We start from the raw sequence: 20,359 nt of genomic DNA, 5'->3' as shown, positions 1-20,359 counted from the left end.
AAAAAAAAAAAAAAAACCTCAGGCAACTTCAAGAACCTTTATGTTGGACTTCCCAGACTTTAGAACTGTGATACAACAAATTTCATTTCTGCTCATTATAAATTATACACTGGGTTGTGACATACTGCTGTCTAATCCACAAGTGCCTCTCAAACAAAAGCCTACATTTTAAGACAAACATCTACAGATAGCACACCTGACACATAAAAGGATTCAATATAGAATTTCTTAATGATACAAGATGTCTATGAATTAGAATTACTAAAATAGAAATAGATACACCACTACTTGATTATAAAATTAAAAAGTAGAAAACCATGATTGATAAATATGTTGTGCAAATTGAAGGGTTGCAATAAATTTGGAACAATAAAACCAGTATGCAACTGCAATGATTTGCACAAGAATGCTCCACAGTCATATAAAAGAAATAAAATATGGGGACTTTATGGGATGAAAAAAATCATGAGTAGTGTTCTCACACATGAGGATAACCACTCTTAAAAGAGGAAGATAATAAGCACACCAATCTGTTCAGTCACTCTATATTCTGTAATGTGATGATAGAGGAAGAAGACATTTTCTTTGAATTAGTGAGAAGGCCTTCATCAGACCAATTGGGCCAGATCTTAATACGTGGTATCTTATCATTTGAATCTGATAGAAAGGAAATTTATGTAGCATATAAATTATTCATTCTCATGCATATGTACAAAAATGGGCCAATACAGACATCAAAACTAAGGACTGGGTTTAGACTTTATAAATGTTGAACCAGTCTTGGGAATTGAAAATGGGTAGAGGCTAGAAAACTGGGAACATGGAGAAAAGAACTATTGCATTGAATTGTGATGATGGCAATTCTTGCAGGGTGCATGAAACAGGAGTGTAGCAGAAGACTAGAGAAGGAGTTAGTAAAATGTTAGTAGAACAATATATATTGTAGATGATCCTGATGAGTTGGAGAAATATTTTTTTTTTTTAGAAAGCATGGGGAAGGCAATATTTATAATACAGCATCATAACTATAAAGTCCATGTTAAGTCCATGACTTTATAAAAGCCAGAATTTAGGAGTGATAAATTAGAGACAAAGAGAGATTCTCTAGGAAAAGTATTTAGGATGTTTCATGGAATCTCCTGACTGTGTGCTAAAATCAGAGAAGGCAGAAACCGTTTAAATATAGATTTTTATAGCCAAAAGGAAAGCAGTGTGATCTAACTTAGTAGATCCTCACCCTGCTCAGATTTTGAAAATAAAAAAAATAATAAAAAAAAATTCTCATTAGAGAGCCCCAATGTTGGGAATGTAGTAAGAAAATGGAAGCCAGATGTTATTCATCCACACAATAGAAGACAGATCCTGAAGTCATTCCAGAGATTGTTGAAACCATCATGACTACCCAAAGCCAGCAATAGCATGACCCGGGATTTTATAGTTGTTTTAAGTGAGTAAACCAAGGCATGTACAGAATTTCTGGGTTACGTCCACAGTAACCTTAGCCCTCTGATTCCTTCAGTGTGACACAGAGCTCTTGATTCGCTTCATTGTGTCCAAGTGCAGGACTATGTAAGATTGTGTTTGACAAGATCCCTCTAGAAGAAAGAGATAATAGTCTTTGGCAGTGATCTCTTTGATAAAAAGTGAGCAACTGTTCAGAGCATATAGTCCTGGAAGAGTTTCTTCATGGAAATATAAAAGAAGGTCTTTTATATTTCTGCTCAGAGAAAAGTCGCTTAATAGAGTAAGGCCCAGGAGGATAATGGCTAAAAAGAATTAAGGGTGAGGCTTCATCAGACAGCTCAATTGAACAGCAACAAGCGGGCAACACCTGGGAGAGCTAGCACTCCCATATTCTAAACTGTGAGGATTTCTAGGTGCACTGTTGCCAGAAAAGCCTTTCAGGTGAGGCTTCCCAAGCTCTTAAGAACAAACTCTTCTGCAGTTTCTAGAATTTTTGTTGTGGTGGAAACTGTCCTCAAGTCCAAGGATATCAGGTTGTTTCAATTGCCAGGTTTTGAACTTACTTGATAGAATCAATTACGATTTCGAACAACTTCTGTAATGAAATGTGTTTACTTATTTTCTTACCTGTTTTTAATTCACAAAAAGCATGAACTTAAAAGTGTCCTCTCAGGCTGGCGAGATGGCTCAGCGGGTAAGAGTACTGACTGCTCTTCCAAAGGTCCTGAGTTCGGATCCCAGCAACCACATGGTGGCTCACAACCATCCGTGATGAGATCTGATGCCCTCTTCTGGTGCGTCTGAAGACAGCTACAGCGTATTACGCTGGAGTGAGAGGAGCCTGAGAGCAGAGGTCCTGAGTTCAATTCCCAGCAGCCACATGATGGCTCACGGCCATCTGTACAGCTACAGTTTAGTCATACATATAAAATAAATAAATAAATCTTTAAAAAAAAGTGTCCTCTCAAACTTTGAGGTTGGAACTTAAATATCTAGTGCAATAGCATTAAGCACTGAGACCTTTGGAGAAGTTAAATCATGAGCACAACACTTGTGAATAGGAACCATGACTTTAGAAATGCAGAGAACACTCTCATTAGACATGGAATCTGTGGCTCTTAGCCTTGAACACTCAAGCATTGAGATCTGAGAAATAAAATCATGCCTCTTAGAAATTACCCATTCTCAAGCATATGTATAATAGCAAAAATAGTACAATTAAATGTACTATTCTGGAATTAAAGAGAGGACAATGAAAGGGGTGTAGAGCAAGCAAGAAGAAAGAAAAGAGATGAAGCGATAAGAGGAATCAAATACTGATAAAAGCATAAACTGAAATAATCCGAGTGAAAGAAGTCAAATGAAAATGGCATGCAGGATTGTGTTTATGAGAAATCTCAAGAGAATTGACAGAAAGCAGTTTAGCAGCCGCCTTGCCTGGAAGTGTGGTGGGATAAGGTTCTAAGTAAATATGATAAAATATGATTGAATTTACATTTACAATGTGTGAATTTGATGATGTGTAAATTATGCTTCTGAAAATCTGTTAAAACTCAGTGTATACTTTTGGACAGTCACTACAGTGTCTGAATGTGAGCAGAGAAGTCCTGCTCTGAGGGCAAGGAAGCAAATGGGTCCAGAAGATTTATTAGGAACTTTGAGATACAAGTGCTCCTAAAGCAGTAAGTTTTTTGCCTGGTTGCCCATATGTAAGACTGCCAATGTAATTAAGCTATCAGATATAATCTCTCACACACAACCAATGAGAAGTGGATGCTAACAATAGATGTTCCTTATATAATGAGTGGTTTTGTTCACCGCTCCCAGACACCCTTTCCTCAAAACTCCTCTTCAGTCTGAGGCTGGACTTTGGTAAGTGTTCTTTAAGAGTGCTGTACTTGGATTAATTACACATTAAAACTGATCTTTGATGACGAATAATCATGTCTTAATGCAAACATTTGTTATCTAAAATAAATTGCAAAATATCACCCACAGAACATCTTAACATTCAGTTTGTACATTTTTAAATTTAACTCACCCATGGTAACCAATCTTATTTTATTCAAAAGTAGTTTCCACATAATTTTGACATCTGGTTTAAAATGGCCAGTTGGACTGATTACAAATGTTTCACAGATTTGTGGCATACTAGACTTTAAGGAACTTTGTAAACTGTTTTTCTGAAATCCTTGATCACCAAATAGAGAAGTTAGGTTACTCTGTTGTAAGCTATGAGTTGAGCCCTAGATTAACACCATGGAACGCCAAGTCTGGCAGTCTTGTCTTTGTATGATAAGGTTGGAACAGTATGCCTGTCTGCAATGGGCCTACACAGGAGTAGGTGTCTCAATAGTCTATCATTTGTTACAAAGATAAGGAACTAAGACGTCCCATGCATCCTTGCTGAGTAAATGTCTACTGATGGAGTCTAGAAAAGACATTGTACTTGGTTGTATACCCACTTATGAGCAAGGCAGTACCCAGTGGATAATTGTGAACTCATAAGTACAAAAAATAACAAGGCTCAACTCAGTGGACCTTAAAACAAAACAAAAACAAAATATATGAATATGGAAAGGAGATGTACAGAATTATAATGATGTGAGGAAAAATGGAAAAAGATATACAGGATAATAATGATGTGAGGAAGAAGAGAGATGACTGAAATGGCAGTAATTAAAACACAAAGTATGTGTATGAAATTATCAAATAATGAATTCACTAAAATTTATTTTTAAAAATCACAAAAAAAATCTCAGAAACAATATGGAACTGGTAAACATGTCCAGTGCCCTTGTAATGCTTTGAGTGTCACAGGTCCACACCTATCTCAAACTCATTGAATAGTCATGTTGAATGTAGGCAGTTTTAGAAATTAACTGGACCATAAAGAAATTGCTACAATAATTTGTAATTCCATCAATTTTGCAAATTTTTAATTATCACTATATGAGATAGGTAAGAATACAGGAAATATGTCTTTGTTCTTCAGCCAATGATTAATTGTAATTTTTGCATTTATTTTATTAAAAAAAATACTTAAATGATACTGGGCATGGTAGTAGATGGTTGTCATTTCAACAGATTAAAGGTGGAGCCACCAAACCTGCAGTTGAAAGTCATCTATGCTGAGCCACACAAGGCACAAGACCTTGTTTAAAAAAAAAAAAAAAAAAAGGAAGTACGTGTATATGACATACATTTGAATTAAACTTATTTATTTCATCTAATAATTAATAACTAAATTATATTAATAAAATTTAAACAAATGAATGAACTCTGAGATACATATTAGTTCAAAAGGCCCAACTGAATTTAGTAGTTCATTGACATATTCTACAAATATGATTGAATTAACTATTTACTAGTTATGATTTATACTATGATTGAATTAACTATTTAACAAAATGCTAGATCTTCAGTCCCTTACATATTCCTGGTAGTAAGTACTACAGTAGTGAATTGACTCACCCTGGCTAATATAAACCAACATAGTCAGGAAAACATTTGTTTTATATTTTAAGAAAATTACATAACTACCAACATTAGAAAAGGATCACCACAATGACCTATAATCTATACTTCACTTACTCTTTTTTCTCAAGTCTTATCAGTTTTGCTCTTATTGTTAGAGGTGTGTGTGTGTATGTGTGTTTAGTGCATCCCAAGCCATCAAAAAATAGTGCCTTCAAGATAGCTAAATAGATCACTTACTAGTAGTGATTCAGGGAAACACAAATGGAATACTGGAAACACCTTTTATTATAGAGTATACAAAATTTAATACTGAACTTATGGAATAACCATTTTACCTACAACTCCGAATCTTAGAAAACACTTTGCAAGGACTTGAACCTATTACATGCTGAAAATATACTTTAATATAGATAACTATCACTTCATTCACAGATACAGAGCTGCCATTATTAAGTGAAACTTTGCTTTTCTCTCATCACATTTGATGAGTTTCATATTTTGTATCTCTATAAAGAGTGACTTTAAGTAACAAATTTACTGATAAAAGCACTGTCCTCATATTCATAATAAAAATACTCTATTTGACTTTAAATAAAAAGATAGAACATTTCAATCAGTTAGGTACAGGTTAAAACCTTTAATTATGTCCATAATTTAAGGGAGCTGACAAATTTTACAAAGCATTTTTATTAATAATATCTGAAATTGAATATTTTTAATCATCCTACCACTTCAGTATCTATACTTCAGACTTAATATTGTTATGCTAGTGGATAGCCTTTTCTGTTACAACTTTTCTAATTTATATCAAAACTTACTGTCCTCTATTATTTGCTTAAACATTTACAGTAATTTATAATTTAAAATATAAAAACATAAGCATATCAACCTTTTCTACTTAATGTTTTATTGATTCAATATATATATAATTAGATTCATTACAGTGATTGAGTGGAATATTAAAAATTAATACATATTCTTAATAAGAGTGTACTATGAAAAATTTTAATAAAAATAATTTAAGTAAGAATGTTGAGGTTTCATTTTGCTGTCTATTGAAATGCTAAGTGTGGGTCCCCAAGACCTGGAGTCTGACCTCAAGTTATTTCTGATTGGTAAATAAAGATACCAACAGCATATAGCTGGGCAGAAGATACATGAGTGGGGTTTAGGTGTCCTGGGCTTGGTGTGGGAATAGAACCAAGAGGCCAAGAAAATGAGGAAGAGGAAGAAGAGAAGCAGCCTTTGGTTAAGTGAGCAATAAAACAGAAGGCTGGCAAAATGAAGTTAAGAGCAGCCCAGATGGAACCTTCTGAGTCGCAAGGAGTAATTAAGGATTATAGATAGAAAAGTAGATTCTAATTGCATAGAGCGTAGGTATCTGCCCAGCTCTTGTGCTGTTCAAGGGTTATTGTAATTTTAAAGGCTGTGTTTTATCGAGAAACTAAAGGGTCAAAGGTGGGGTATAATCCTCAGGTCTAGATTAAGTAACTTCTACAACATGAATCTAGTAGGTGTCATAAAATCTAACTTGTACTTCATAATAAGAAATAGTATCCGAGTAGTCAGAAAGCTCTCATTTAGAAAGCTGGATGACCAGTTCAGATGCTGGAACTCTCATAAGAACCATACATAATGGCACCTGTGTATTAATGTCCAGTTTACCCGGGAAATGCCCTCTGGCAAGCTGGAGGTATAGATTACAGGATTTCTAGAAGCTCGGGGGCCTACTCTCCTGTTATATGCAGCACTAAAAGAGAGATGGCTGTGTTTCAAACCTGGTAGGAAGCAAGGATGGCAAGGAGAATGCTCTGTGGACTCATGCAGAAGAACATATACATATACGGTAAAAGCACAGAAAGACTCTAAAACCATGGTTACCTGTGCTGCAGAATTGTGCTATATTAGTTCATAAAAGTAAGTTTGATGATGATTCGTTTGATAATAATACATGAATCAGCAATTCTCAACCCCTATGGGGGTCAAAGGACCCTATCACCGGGTTCACCTAAAACCATCAGGAATCACATAGATTTACATTATGATTCATAAAAGTGGCAAAATTACAGTGATGAAGTAGCAACAAAAATAATTTTATGGTTGAGGATCACCACATCATGAACTATACAAAAGTTTGCAACATTAGGTAAATATATTTGTCTTATCTAAGCCTGCTTCTAGCTCTGTGGTAATCTGGATGAGTTCCTTAATTTAATTTTAATTTCTTAAACAATTGAAAAAGAACTAAAATGATAGTAACATCATTATTAGCTATTATGAAAATTAAATAAGCAAATATTCTATTATGCATGTACCAAATAATAATGTCTAATTAATCTCTGGATAATTTGAGTAATTGTTCCCAATTCCTACATGAAATATAAGCGTAGAAATGAGTTTAATATAATCATTAAATATATACACAGAAGAAATAACTATAATAGATTTCATATTTTTATATTTCATTTATTTACAGTGTGTGTGTGTGTGTGTGCGTGTGTGTATGTGAAGAGATCAAGCATACCTTACAGAAATAGAGTCTCTATTTCTACCATGTGGGTCCCAGGTAAAAAAACTCAGATAGGTAGATTTGGTAGCAAATATCTTTAGTCACTAAAGCATTTTACAGACACCAGAATTCTAAATACAGCCTTTTTTTCTATTTGATAAAAATAGAATGACAAAAAACAAACAAAAAAACCCAAAACATACAAACAAAAAAACAAGACCAAGTGATCCATAGCCTTTGCCATCTATCTTATAAGAGAAAAATCTACCATAGAGAACAAAGTCAGAGTTTACAGAAAAAGACCTAGTGGAAAACAGAGTAGGGAAGCCTAGTGATATAACAAAGAGCATCAGTCATATATCTTACTAATGATGCAGTAGATTAAAATGTAATAAAAGTTTAGAAAAAATAAATAATAAATAGATGATAGATGATAGACAGACAGACAGACAGACATGGGTTAATAACTAGCTGAGGTCTATTCCCCTCAGCTATTGAAGCAACAACAAGAATGAACAGAGAAGTTTCTACCTGCAAACAGAGTTGGGCAATTTTCAACATAGACCCATATTCGTTAACTATTGACAAGTTTAATCATAGTTGACCTTTAGATATTTCACCGTCATCATTTACAGAAACTGACAATGAATTCCTGGGAAATCAGCAAGGGGAAAATATTCATCACTATTCTGGGGAAGGATTTCAACATCAAAGTAGTGACCTCTTTGAAAGAATTGTTTGGTCTGATGTTTCCTATTACAATGCAAAAGCCAAGCTGACCATAAACAATCAAAAGATTCAGGGTTCCACATACATTCAAAGACATTTGACAACACATTTGATGTAAGACAGAATTTAACAAGAGGTTTTTAATTTCATTTTAATGAAATAATGTGTATGAAATTCACTGAATCTCTTCTTTCTTTTTGTAATTAACCACATCCACTAAATTACATTCAAGACTAACTCAAATGATTAAGGTTTTGTGAACTAAACTGGATAATAAAGGTCCATAGTTATGCTTTGTAAATATTTTATAGTCATTTACTCCAAAATGTACTTGTATACTTTATAACTCAGTTCATATCTAGTACAAAATATCTCTGGATTAATCATTTCTTAAGTGGAGTTTAAGCCAGCAAAGTAGCTTGGCAGGCTAAGACTCTTGCCAAGAGCTCAATGACCTGAGTTTGAGCAGGAAGTCAACTCCAGTAAGCTTATGCCCTGATATTCCTGTAGACATGCACATAAAATACAAACAAAATAAATGACAAATGTAATTCATATAAATAAGAAAGATTTACATGATTAAAACTCTAAGACCCTGGGTGCATGGTTGTACATCTGTTATATTTTTTGAAAGGATCAAAAGATGCATATTAAAATGTCACAATTTATATACTATTTCTCTATCCTTTACATCAGTTTAACTCTACCTAAAACTTCCTAGAGTTTGGCCAGAGTTTTACTATCCCATTTAAAGACCTACAAATACTCATAGTTCTACCTCATCATTCCGAAGTGTTCAGCAATCTTGGTCAGATCTAACAAAGTACAATAGTTCATCACAAACATTACACAATGGATCAGCACAAAAGCTGTGTGGTCCTACTCACATGGAAGCTTGACGAACAGGACATATTTTTAGAGGACTATGAATGTATTAAACATGAATCAATAAATTTAGTATGTGGGTAGAAAAGAGGAGTCAGCATTAGAACTTATTAAAACATTTAAAATCCCATTATTTTGTAAACTGGAATCTGTTCAATCTTGTTAAAAGTCATTTTGGTTAAAAAAAATGAAACAGCAGCAACAACAACAACAACAACAAAATCACACAACGAGGCAAACATCTCATTCATATTAACTCTAAAAGAACTAAGCCTTATTGTACAGTAAATAGAATATAAAAAAAATTGACTTTTTGACAACTTCCAAATATAGAATCTAATATCAAAAGAACACTCAATTTATAGGTAGTATTTAGGTAACTATCCATCTCTTTACTGTTACATCAACTTTGTTTATTTTTTTTCTCACTATTTTCATTTTTATTATTATTTTGGAGAGAGGTAGTTTTGGGGATTAAGCTAGGGCATTATACTATTTTTCTAGTGGAAAAGATGAAAAGAATTATTCTTTTCTTTTTAGCAAAAACACTGCCTCAAATAGCATCATTTCTTTCTTTCTCTATAATAATCTACTTGGCTCACCCACTTAGTTAAAAATGTAAAGAAGAATTTGCCTAATAGTACAGACTACTCATAACATAACAAAATAGTGTGTTTTCTTACATTATAAAACTGAATCAAATGGATTCCATATTGTCCACTGTCTGTCCTACAAAATATACTTCTTAACAAGATTGAAATTTATCCACCTCCATAAATAATGTTTAAGCAAAATGATAACTATTAAACATTCTATAAAAGTTGTATAAACACAAATGATTATAGGATGATTATTCTAATAATAGCCATAGTATGCATCTTCATCGTAGGGAGAGTGGGTAATTATTGTATAGTTATTGTATAGCATTACATATACATATATATATATATATAGTATAGCATTACATATATATATATGTAAATAAAATGTATGGCAACACCATTCTGTCTGTATTTGTTAAAAGGCAGTTTAGTTCCCCGGAATGGTTGGTTTGGAAAACAACCGGATGCAACACATATAAATGTCTCATCTCCCTATTGTCACAAAGGTTGTGACAGTATAAATTGAGGGGCTACTAGAAGAAAAGAAAGTATTTGTAGATTGTGTATGTAAACGTATATCTAGTACAAAAAATAACCTTTATATATCTAAGCTGTCCCATTCAAAAATACAGAAAAAAATGCCCTTTTATAGGTATGAACAATTGGGAAAGAAGTATGATGTATTTCTAAGGGACCACAGAATGAAGATTCTAAGATAAAATGCTACTAAAATAATTGAATGTAAAGATTGTAATTAAAGCCCTAGAAATGGATGTGAAAAAAATATCTTTTCATAACTGGCAGGTCCTCTGGGAGAAAGTTCCAGATTCCAATATAAAGAAAAAAAGAGAGACATCAACATGCTTCTGCTAAACATATAGAGAAAGCAAAACTTAGCACAAGCTCTTTCATAAAACACAAACTGATCAATTCCTTTTCATAGAAAGAGTAGATCTATGCCCTCTGTCATTTTATGTATGACTAAGGACAGTTTTTTAAAGATTTATTTTTTTTATTTATATTACTACACTTTAGCTGTCTTCAGACACACCAAAAGAGGGCATCAGATCCCATTAGACATGGTCGTGAGGCACCATGTGGTTGCTGGGAATTGAACTCAGGATCTCTGGAAGAACTGCCAATGCTCTTAACCACTGAGCCATCTCTCTAGCCCCAAGGAAAGATTTCTACCAAAGAAAATGTGAAAGTGGTTTGGTATCTACAGACAGGATGGATCTTCAAGTGAGACGGTCCTCCAAGACTGTCAGATGGCCCTTCCTCCAAGAGGTGCTTGCTGACAGGAACATGGTGTGCTTGTTCCTTGGGAGGTTCTGCCAGCAACTGACCAATACAGATAATGGTTGGATGCTTGGAGCCAACCATTAGACTGAGCTCTGGGACCCTAGTTGGGGAGCTGGCGAAAGGACTAGAGGAGCAGAGGAGGATGGCAACACCATAGGAAGAGCATTGTTGGCTGGCTGGCTGACCCAGTGCTCCCAGGGACTATACCACCAGCCAGGAAGTGTATAAGGAGGGATCCATGGCTCTAGACACACAGTAGCAGAAGATGGCCTTGTCTGACAACAATGTGAGGGGAGGCCCTTGACCCTGTGGAGGTTTGATGCCCCAGTGTAAGGGGACACTGGAGCAGTAGGATGGGGTTTTGTGAAGGAGTAACCTGGGAGAGGTATGCCATTTGAGATGTAAATTAATGGAATGATTAATAAAAGAAGAAAAAGGAGAGGGGGAGGAGGAAGAGGGAGGAGAAGAGCAGCAGAAAGAATAGGAGGAGGAGGAGGAAGAGGAGGAGGAGGAAAAAGAAAATGTAAAAGTGGGTCACAAGTAGGTTCAAACAACTGGCTTGAGGAATCAGGTGACAGAATTTTTTTTTTATTAGATGTTTTCTTTATTTACAATATCTCCTTAAATAATATAAAACAACAAAATCTAAAACAATCCCCTGTTCCCTCTCCCCTCCCCCTGCTCACCATCCCACCTCCTCCTGCTTACTGGCCCTGGCATTCCCCTACACTGGGGTATAGAATTTTCACAGGGCCAAGGTCCTCTCCTCCCATTGATGACCAACTTGGCTATCATCTGCTATTCGCATGCTGCTGGAGTCATGAGTGCCCCCATTTGTACTATTTGGTTGGAGTTTTAGTCCCTGAAAGCTCTGAGGGTACTAGTTAGTTCATATTGTTGTTCATCCTAAGGGGCTGCAAACCCTTCAGCTCCTTGGGTCCTTTCTCTAGCTCCTTCACTGGGGACCCTGTACTCAGTACAATGGATGGCTGTGAGCCTCTACTTCTCTATTAGTCGGGTACAGTCAGAACCTCTCAGGAGTCAGCTATATCAGGCTCATGTCATCTAGCACTTGCTGGCATCCACAACAGTGTCTAGATTTGATGATGGAATATGGGAAGGATTCCCAGGTGGAGCACTCTCTGAATTGTCCTTCCTTTAGTCTCTGATTCATAGTTAGTCTCTACAACTCCTTCCATGGGTATTTTGTTCCCCCTTTTAAGAAGGAACGAAGTATCCACACTTTGGTCTTCCTTCTTGAGTTTCTTATGGTTTGTGGTTTGTACTTTGTGTATTCCGCTCTTCTAGCCTAATATCCACTTATCAGAGAATGCATACAATGTGTGTTCTTTTGTGATTGGTTTACCTCACTCAGGTTGATATTCTCCAGGTCCATCCATTTCCTCAAGAATTTCATAAATTCATTGTTTTTAATAGCTGAGTAGTACTCCATTGTGTAGATGTATCACATTTTCTGTATCCATTCCTCTGCTGAGGTACGTCTGGGTTGTTTCCAGTTTCTGGCTATTATAAATAAGGCTGCTATGAACATAGTGGAGCATGTGTCCTGATTACATGTTGGAGCATCTTCTGGGTATGTGCCTAGGAGTGGTATAGCTGGGTTCTCTGGTAGTACTATGTCCAATTTACAGAGGCACTGCCAAACTGTTTTCCAGAGTGGTTGGAAGACAGAATTTCATTGAGTGTAAACAGGTTGAAAAGTTCTCTAGACTCAGGACACCGCTTCCCCAGGGTTAGACAACTGAGCTCCCCATGTCTTTATAATCCACTAAGAGAAGGCCAAAAGTACATAAACATCTTTTCCAGGCAAACACATGCCTTGAAGAATGTGTCTTAGTCAGGGTTTCTATTCCTGTACAAACATAATGACCAAGAAGCAAGTTGGGGAGGAAAGAGTTTATTTCGCTTACTTCCACCTGGCTGTTCATCACCAAAGGAAGTCAGGACTGGAACTCAGGCAGGTCAGGAAGCAGGAGCTGATGCAGAGGCCATGGAGGGATGTTCTTTACTGGCTTGCCTCCCCTGGCTTGCTCAGCCTGTTCTCTTATAGAGCCCAAGACCTCAAGCCCAGGGATGGTACCACCCACAAGGGGCAATTGAGAAAATGCCCCACAGCTGGATTTCATGGAGGCATTTCTCCAATGAACTCCCTTCTCTGTGATAACTCCAGCCTGTGTCAAGTTGACTCACAAAACTAGCCAGTACAGAATGTTTAAATGTTCTAATTTCCCCCATATTAATTGCCAAGGATTCTGACTGCTCTGTATTGATACCTGAATCTGGCAACAGCCTGGTAAGAGTTCCTGGCTTCAGCCTTCTGCATGCTTGAATCTCATGCCCAGATTTAACTTATGAGGACAGTTCATTCTCAATACCCATGCTTATATTCAGACCAAACAACTAACAATCTCTATGACACAATTCAATAAGATAGGTTGCATATTCCTAGATGGAGCTTACCAATGAGAAACAGCACAATTAATTGAGACATTCTTAGGGAAGATCATTCTTCAGGAAATCATAAAAGGGAATGAACTTGTGCAGCTGCTCATGTGCTTAGGTAATCTCTCTCTCTGTCTGTCTGTCTGTCTGTCTATCTATCTATCTATCTATCTATCTATCTATCTATCTATCTATCTATCTATCATCTATCTATATTGAGTGTGTGTGTGTTTGTATGTGTATGTTTCTATACATGTGAAATTTGTACATGGATATGGAGAGTGTTGTGTACATATTTGGAGTATGTGTTCATGTATACATGGATTGCATCTGTCCATGCAGAGTATATGGTAAGTAATATGGACTATGTGCATGGGTATATATGGAGTATACATGTGAATGGTGGTCATGCACATTAAATGCATATGGATTTGTGTTAAAATACTTATCTGTGGGTCTTTCGGGGAGCAGTATCACATGCGCATATTCATGCTCATGACTTTTATACACATGTAAATTTTTTTTATTTAAACTTTTGTTATAGTGACAAGGGGTCAAGTCTTTAGATTCACAATCTTTCACTGTATCAATGTTTTTGCCAATAGAAGACTAGGAAAAGATTAAATGTTTAAAGAACTATATTCTTTCTCTCTCTCTCTTTCTTTCTTTCTTTACTTCTTTCTTTCTTTTATGGTTTTCAAAACAGGGTTTCTCTGTATAGCCCTGGCTGTCCTGGAACTCACTCTGTAGACCAGTCTGGCCTCAAACTCAGAAATCCACCTGCCTCTGCTCCCCAAGTGCTGGGATTAAAGGCGTGCACCACCACTGCCCAGTTTATTTATTTTTTCTTTCTTAAGAATTAACTTTAGGGCTAGAGAGAGGGTTCAGTGGTTAAGTGCACTGACTGTTCTTCCAGAGCTCCTGAGTTCAATTCCCAGCAACTACATGATATTAATGGGTTCTGATGCCCTCTTCTGGTGTGTCTGAAGACAAAAACAGTGTATTCATAAATAAAATAAATAAATCTTTTAAAAGAACAGTTAAGTTTAAGAATAAACAAATATAAAAAATACAAAAATGTCTCTGACTTTTCATTTTTACGCTGTTTTCTTAGTCATTACTTAAATAATATCTCAGGTAAGAAAAAATTAATATCATGGCAAGCTCAAAACATTTTCAGTTGGGTGAGGAGAAAATCCACAGGAAGTTTACATTCAAAATTATACCTTAGGAGCAGTAGGGATGATTCAGGGGTTAAGAGTACTGGGTGCTCTTCTGAAAAACCACATTCAATTGCCAGCAACCAAAGGATAGGTTTCAACTATCTGCAACTCAAGTTCTGGGGGGCATCCAAAGCTTTCTTCTCAGTTCCACAGGTGCTGTATGCACCCAATATGCATAGATATATACATATATATATATATATATGTACAAATATATATGTACACACACATATATATATATGCAGGCAGACACTCACACATATAAAATAGAAATAAAAGTTAATTTTAAAAAATTAATCTTCACGATTTGTCACTACAGTACAAGAAAGCTAAAAACAAAGTCTTCAACCAAGTAAAAAATGGGGCTCTATGTAAATCAGAAAGAGCAGACACAGTATAAATAACTTTATGTAGAGCCATAAAGAATTTTTATTAGTCTGAGTGCTGAAAGCACAAATGAGGAGCCTGCACTGAGAGCCTGGAGTCCTTCTTGTGCAGTTTGAACCCAGTAATAAAGGTCAGCTGACGCCCAGAGTAGTTACCACTGCTGCCCGAAGCCATGGCTATATTTATACTGGACTATTGGTCTTGGGCTGAAAATCACTTTTAAGACTGTTCAACAAATCATCCAAGTGAAGCTACAGCTCTGCCCAGAGGAAATAACAGATTCAGAGAAGCTAATAAATTCAGTCCTAAAGCATTTTCTAAGCCATGAGACCATGACTCTACAGAATTGCTTTTTTCATTTCCTACATTAATTAGTTTTTACATACTGGATTCAGTTCTTAAGAATAAAGTGAACATCCAAGAACATTCCAAAATACTAGCTTGTATGCTGTTACTTGTCATTATATGTTTAAAAACAACTTTGGATTTACAATTGTTAAAAACAAAATAATAAGCCCTTCGGGCTTTCCTTCTAGCTGGATCTCATTGCTTAGTGACACCTGAAGATACACAGAGCCACTCTCTACCATGGATCATCAGTAGGCACACTTGGCTGAGACATTGGCAGCCTCACTCAAACCTCATATGAAAAGTTTATGCTTGAATTAACCAAGAGACCCACACTGGACAACATACAGACAATGAAAGACTATAGAGGGTTCCTTCCTAAAAAGGATGCTGTCATCAAATCCCTTCCTTCAAGGTCCAATGATCTCTGAGGAAGAAAAGAGCAAGGACTGTACAGGCACAAAGGAAACAGACACAACAGGAATGATGCACATAAAAACCCACAGAGGCTGTGACAGAAAACAAAGGGAGCTCAGGCCAGTCTGCATCCCAACTCTGAGAGGAGGAAAGTGATACGGAAACTCATCACTAGTGAAAAAGTAATTTGCAGCCAATAGCCTCTGAAAAGAGGAAAAGCAGTTATCTTTAATTGAGTGACACTGGGTATATCAACAATGCTCTGGAACAAGACCCACACTCGTAATTAGTTGTCCAATGGGAAACAAAGTCATTGGTTTAATAAGGGATTTTTGTTTTGTTTTGGCATTTATTTTGCAATTGATTATCTGTATGTTTGTCTCAATATTGGGGTTTTTTTGGGGGTTTTGTTTAGTCTCATTTTGTCTTGTTTTGAGAGAGAGAGAGAATAAAGTTGGGTGGTTAGAGGTGGGAAGAATTAACTTGAAGTTAGGGAAGAGGAAAACATTATCTACAAATAATTTGTATGAAAAAGAAATTTTAAATTAAAATAAGAAAGAAAGAAAAGGAGAGACAAAAACCAAGGTAATAGGACTATCAAAATTGTTTAGTTTTTGAAGAACCAAGACTGACAACTCAAGTTTAATCCCATTGCCTTCATGCTGGAACACTACAAGAAAATTCTGCAATCCATGCATTCTCTCTGATATCCATATGAGTACGTACACACAACCACACATACAACTACACACACACACACACACACACACAACCACACACACACACACAAACAACCACACATACACACAACCACACACATACACACAACCACACACACACACACATAACCACACACACACACAACCACACACACACACACACACACACAAACAACCATACACACACACAAACAACCACACACACAACCACACACACACACAGTTTCTTTCTTTCTTTCTTTTTTTTTTTCCGAGACAGGGTTTCTCTGTATGGCCTTGAATGTCCTGGAACTTACTCTATAGACCAGGCTGGCCTCGAACTCAGAAATCCACCTGCCTCTGCCTCCCAAGTGCTGGGATTAAAGGCGTGCACCACCACTGCCTAGCTACATACAATTTCTTGTTGTTATAGAAATTTGATTTATAAATGTGCTTCCTCTTTAACCATCAAAAGGCGACTGTTAGAAAAACTTAAGCATCCTTACATGGATGCAATATTAAAAGGCACATAATAAATATGAGGTAATTTAAGCCACCATCTGTTTCTTATTTGCCATGGACCCATATAAACATCTTGCCATGTATTAGCACATCACAGGACAAATAGTCTCTGGTCAACGTTTTCTGGAAATCAAATAAAGGCAGTGGTCCAAATTCAGTTATGAAAAGTACATGAAACATAGAACATGATACACTTCTACACATCGTAAAGTTTGATAAACAGTCATGAAATAAATCGTTCTTACTTCCATGCAATCATTCATTTAAACTGAAGTTCAACTACAATATTCAAGTATCAGCAAGAAACTGATAGAAAAATGGGTGTTTGTTTCCATACTTTCTGCTTAAATTGTTTTTTAAAAGATCTATTTTCTAAGTGATGAATGGTGATTTTACATCTATTTCATAGGCTATTGCTCACAGACATGTATTTAGTCTACAGAGTAGCCATCTGTAGTGATAAAGCTTAAGTAGCACCAACTGGGTGTTTTGAGCTTTATATTTTGAAGTTAAGGTCAAATATATAAACACATATAGATATGGTCACCTAGTTATTTTCCTGATCAATATTATTTGTTCAAAGAGAAATTCCAGAAGGATAACAACACTCCCTAAACTGGAGCAATTTACTGGAAATTCATGATTTATGCCAAGGCTGACTTAGTGAATACTGCTCTTGTGACATTCATTTTGGAAAGGTTGAAAGAGATTTGCCATATCTTAGTCATTTAATACCAAAAATGGCTTTAATTATTTTAATTAGTTTTAAAATATTTATTTAACATTTTAAATTGTCAATTAAAAATCTCACATGAGAATTAAAATTAACAAAGTAAAGAGAAAATGTTCTTCAAATTAATTGTATATGACCAACATGCTATTTCTTTTTATTTCTTAAAGGATGATGCCTTTAGGCTCATAATTCTGTCTTCAGGCAATATCTTTATGGTACTATTTCCACGTCTTAGAAAATGTCAATGCCCTAGTGTGAAACAACTTTGATAACTTTGAAAGATTCAGAGCAGCCAGTTGATAGACCTGAGCCTATATGTCTAACTTCAGTGTTTACAGAGAAGTGTCTTAGGTTAGAAATAGTAACAGATTTGGTGAAAGGCCTCTTTACTCATAAGTTGTAGAAATATAAACATATTAGTTTTTTTTTTTACTAATTGTGCCTATTTTAAGGCAGTAAGAGAATGAAAACATTCCCAGAACATTTATAATTTAACGTGTTGTCACTGAAGGGAGAAGTTACTAAAAGAGAAAGCCAGTCAATTGCAAAATACTTACGTAAGGGCAAAGGTTCCAAACCCTACCTTGTAACAAGAGAGACTTTATAATCCAGTGACCTGAATAAGTAATAGCTATTTAACTACTAATTAACTAGGATTAATGGTTGAAATAAAATAAATATACTAGGTGTCGTGATATATGCATAGCTATAATGGTAGATTTTGGAAAAAGACTGTAGAAAGTCCAAGGTTATGGCGCATTAAAAATGAGCCGGAGTGCTAAAATATGTTTCAATAAAAATGTTTTAAAAATATATCCAAGCTTTGCTATTTTCCTAAGTGAGAAGTCTGGCCACAATGTGTTCTCTTTATAATATGCAAGAGTAAACTACTCAATAAAAATCTACCTCCCTACGACTTATCAATATCCATCCATCACAAATACAAAAGTCAACATTCTAATACATATTTTGGATAATTGTAGTTGGTCTTAATATACAGCCAGTAGAGCATGAACAAAAGCTCACAAATTGTCTGTTATTACTTATTTTGGTTCCAACTGAAGTTAAAATGAATATCACTGGTTTATTTTCTCTCTCATTTTTAAAACTTAGAATATTTTATACTGCACATATTATACAAAATCAAGACATTTCCAGTGTGTCATCAATAAAGACACAAATGTCTGATGAAAATAAATATTTGGAGACAACAGAAAGTGAATATATGACAGAACCATTTTTGGATCTTTAACGGAAATGCCAAGTAAGATTTCTTTGAATTTTGGCATAAGAGCTGAGGCCAAAAGTAGACCAAAAATTTAGTTAAGATCATTCATGAAAGAAAATAAAAGCATTTAGTTCAAGTCCATAAATCTGGAAACATGTGGTTTCAAAGAGGAACATAAACAAGCGGAGGGAGCTCTCACATAGAAAGAAGAAAACACACAAGGTGAGCTGAGGTCAGTAAGTAGGGCCAGACAACAGAAAGCTGACTAATAATGTTTTGAATCTAAAAGTATTAAGAAGCAAACATTTTAAATTTAAAAGATTATCCTTATTGCTTTAAGAAAATATTTTAGAAGGATATACACAAAAAGACTAGACCAACTAAGCAAGAGCCAATGGGTGAGCAGAGCCCTAGATGGAACAGTAGATGAGCCAGAGACTTCCTTACAGGTGATGCTTAGAGAGCAATTGGGCAGTCACTGTAAAGAAGGCAAAGAATAAATGTGTTAGATAATAAATGTTTTCAGCTTTCTAATGAACTAGGAAGACAGAGATACTGGGATAAAGTATCAGCTGAGACAGAAAAAGCAATGCTTTTTAGATTAGCCTATTTGGTGTTGAAAGCCAGAGATAACTGAACTCAGTCAAGACAACAGGGAAAGCCAGATCTTGAGATGAGGAAGAGCAATAGCAGCCTTTTCCTTAAAGCACACCAAATGCCTTGATGGAAAATGATAGTGAAAGAAATGTTATGTAAATATGTAAATTATTCTTCCACATACATATATTTTAGAATTATAAAAATAACTTTCTCAACTTCCTAGTTCATAGCATACCACATTTTCCTTGAAAGAACAGCTTCATATGTGTGGAAACGAAGACTAACTATGGTCAGATATGCTGGGACTCATTTCTAGTGGGCCATGTGAAGAAAATTCTTTTTTTAATATATTCATTGATTTTTATTACATTTTTATATTTTGAGAATATAATTGCATCATTTCTCATTTCTTTTCTTTCCACAAACCTCCCCATAAAACCCTCCTTATTCTTTCAGATACATGTACACTTTATTCATTATTGTTACATACACACACACACACACACACACACACACACATATATATATATGTATGGCATGTTCATATTCCATATAGAGAGAGTATGTGTAGAAAATGTATTTCCTCCATTATCAACAATTCTTAGTTTCCTGCAGTTCTTTGGATAAGGTTGAAAAATGAAGAGATTCCCTCAGTCCATTGTTGAGCTCATGCTTAGGCAGGTATATTGATGAGACTTTATGTATCTTGCTTTGGCATTACTAGGAGACAATTTCTGAACCTAGATTCTCTGGTTCTTAAAATCATCCA

At 35.5% G+C, this 20,359-nt stretch overlaps 1 protein-coding gene across 5 annotated transcripts in view; it reads right to left on the bottom strand.

The window, feature by feature from the left end:
• The window catches only part of Kcnt2 (potassium sodium-activated channel subfamily T member 2), a 353,683-nt gene that overhangs the window by 180,782 nt on the left and 152,542 nt on the right, over positions 1-20,359 (bottom strand). The gene's annotated exons all lie outside the window — the stretch shown is intronic.

Source organism: Mastomys coucha, unplaced genomic scaffold, assembly GCF_008632895.1.
Source record: "Mastomys coucha isolate ucsf_1 unplaced genomic scaffold, UCSF_Mcou_1 pScaffold1, whole genome shotgun sequence".
NCBI classification, from domain to species: domain Eukaryota; kingdom Metazoa; phylum Chordata; class Mammalia; order Rodentia; family Muridae; genus Mastomys; species Mastomys coucha.
Note: the sequence above shows the minus strand (reverse complement) of the source record. Positions and strands in the feature narration are given on the sequence as shown.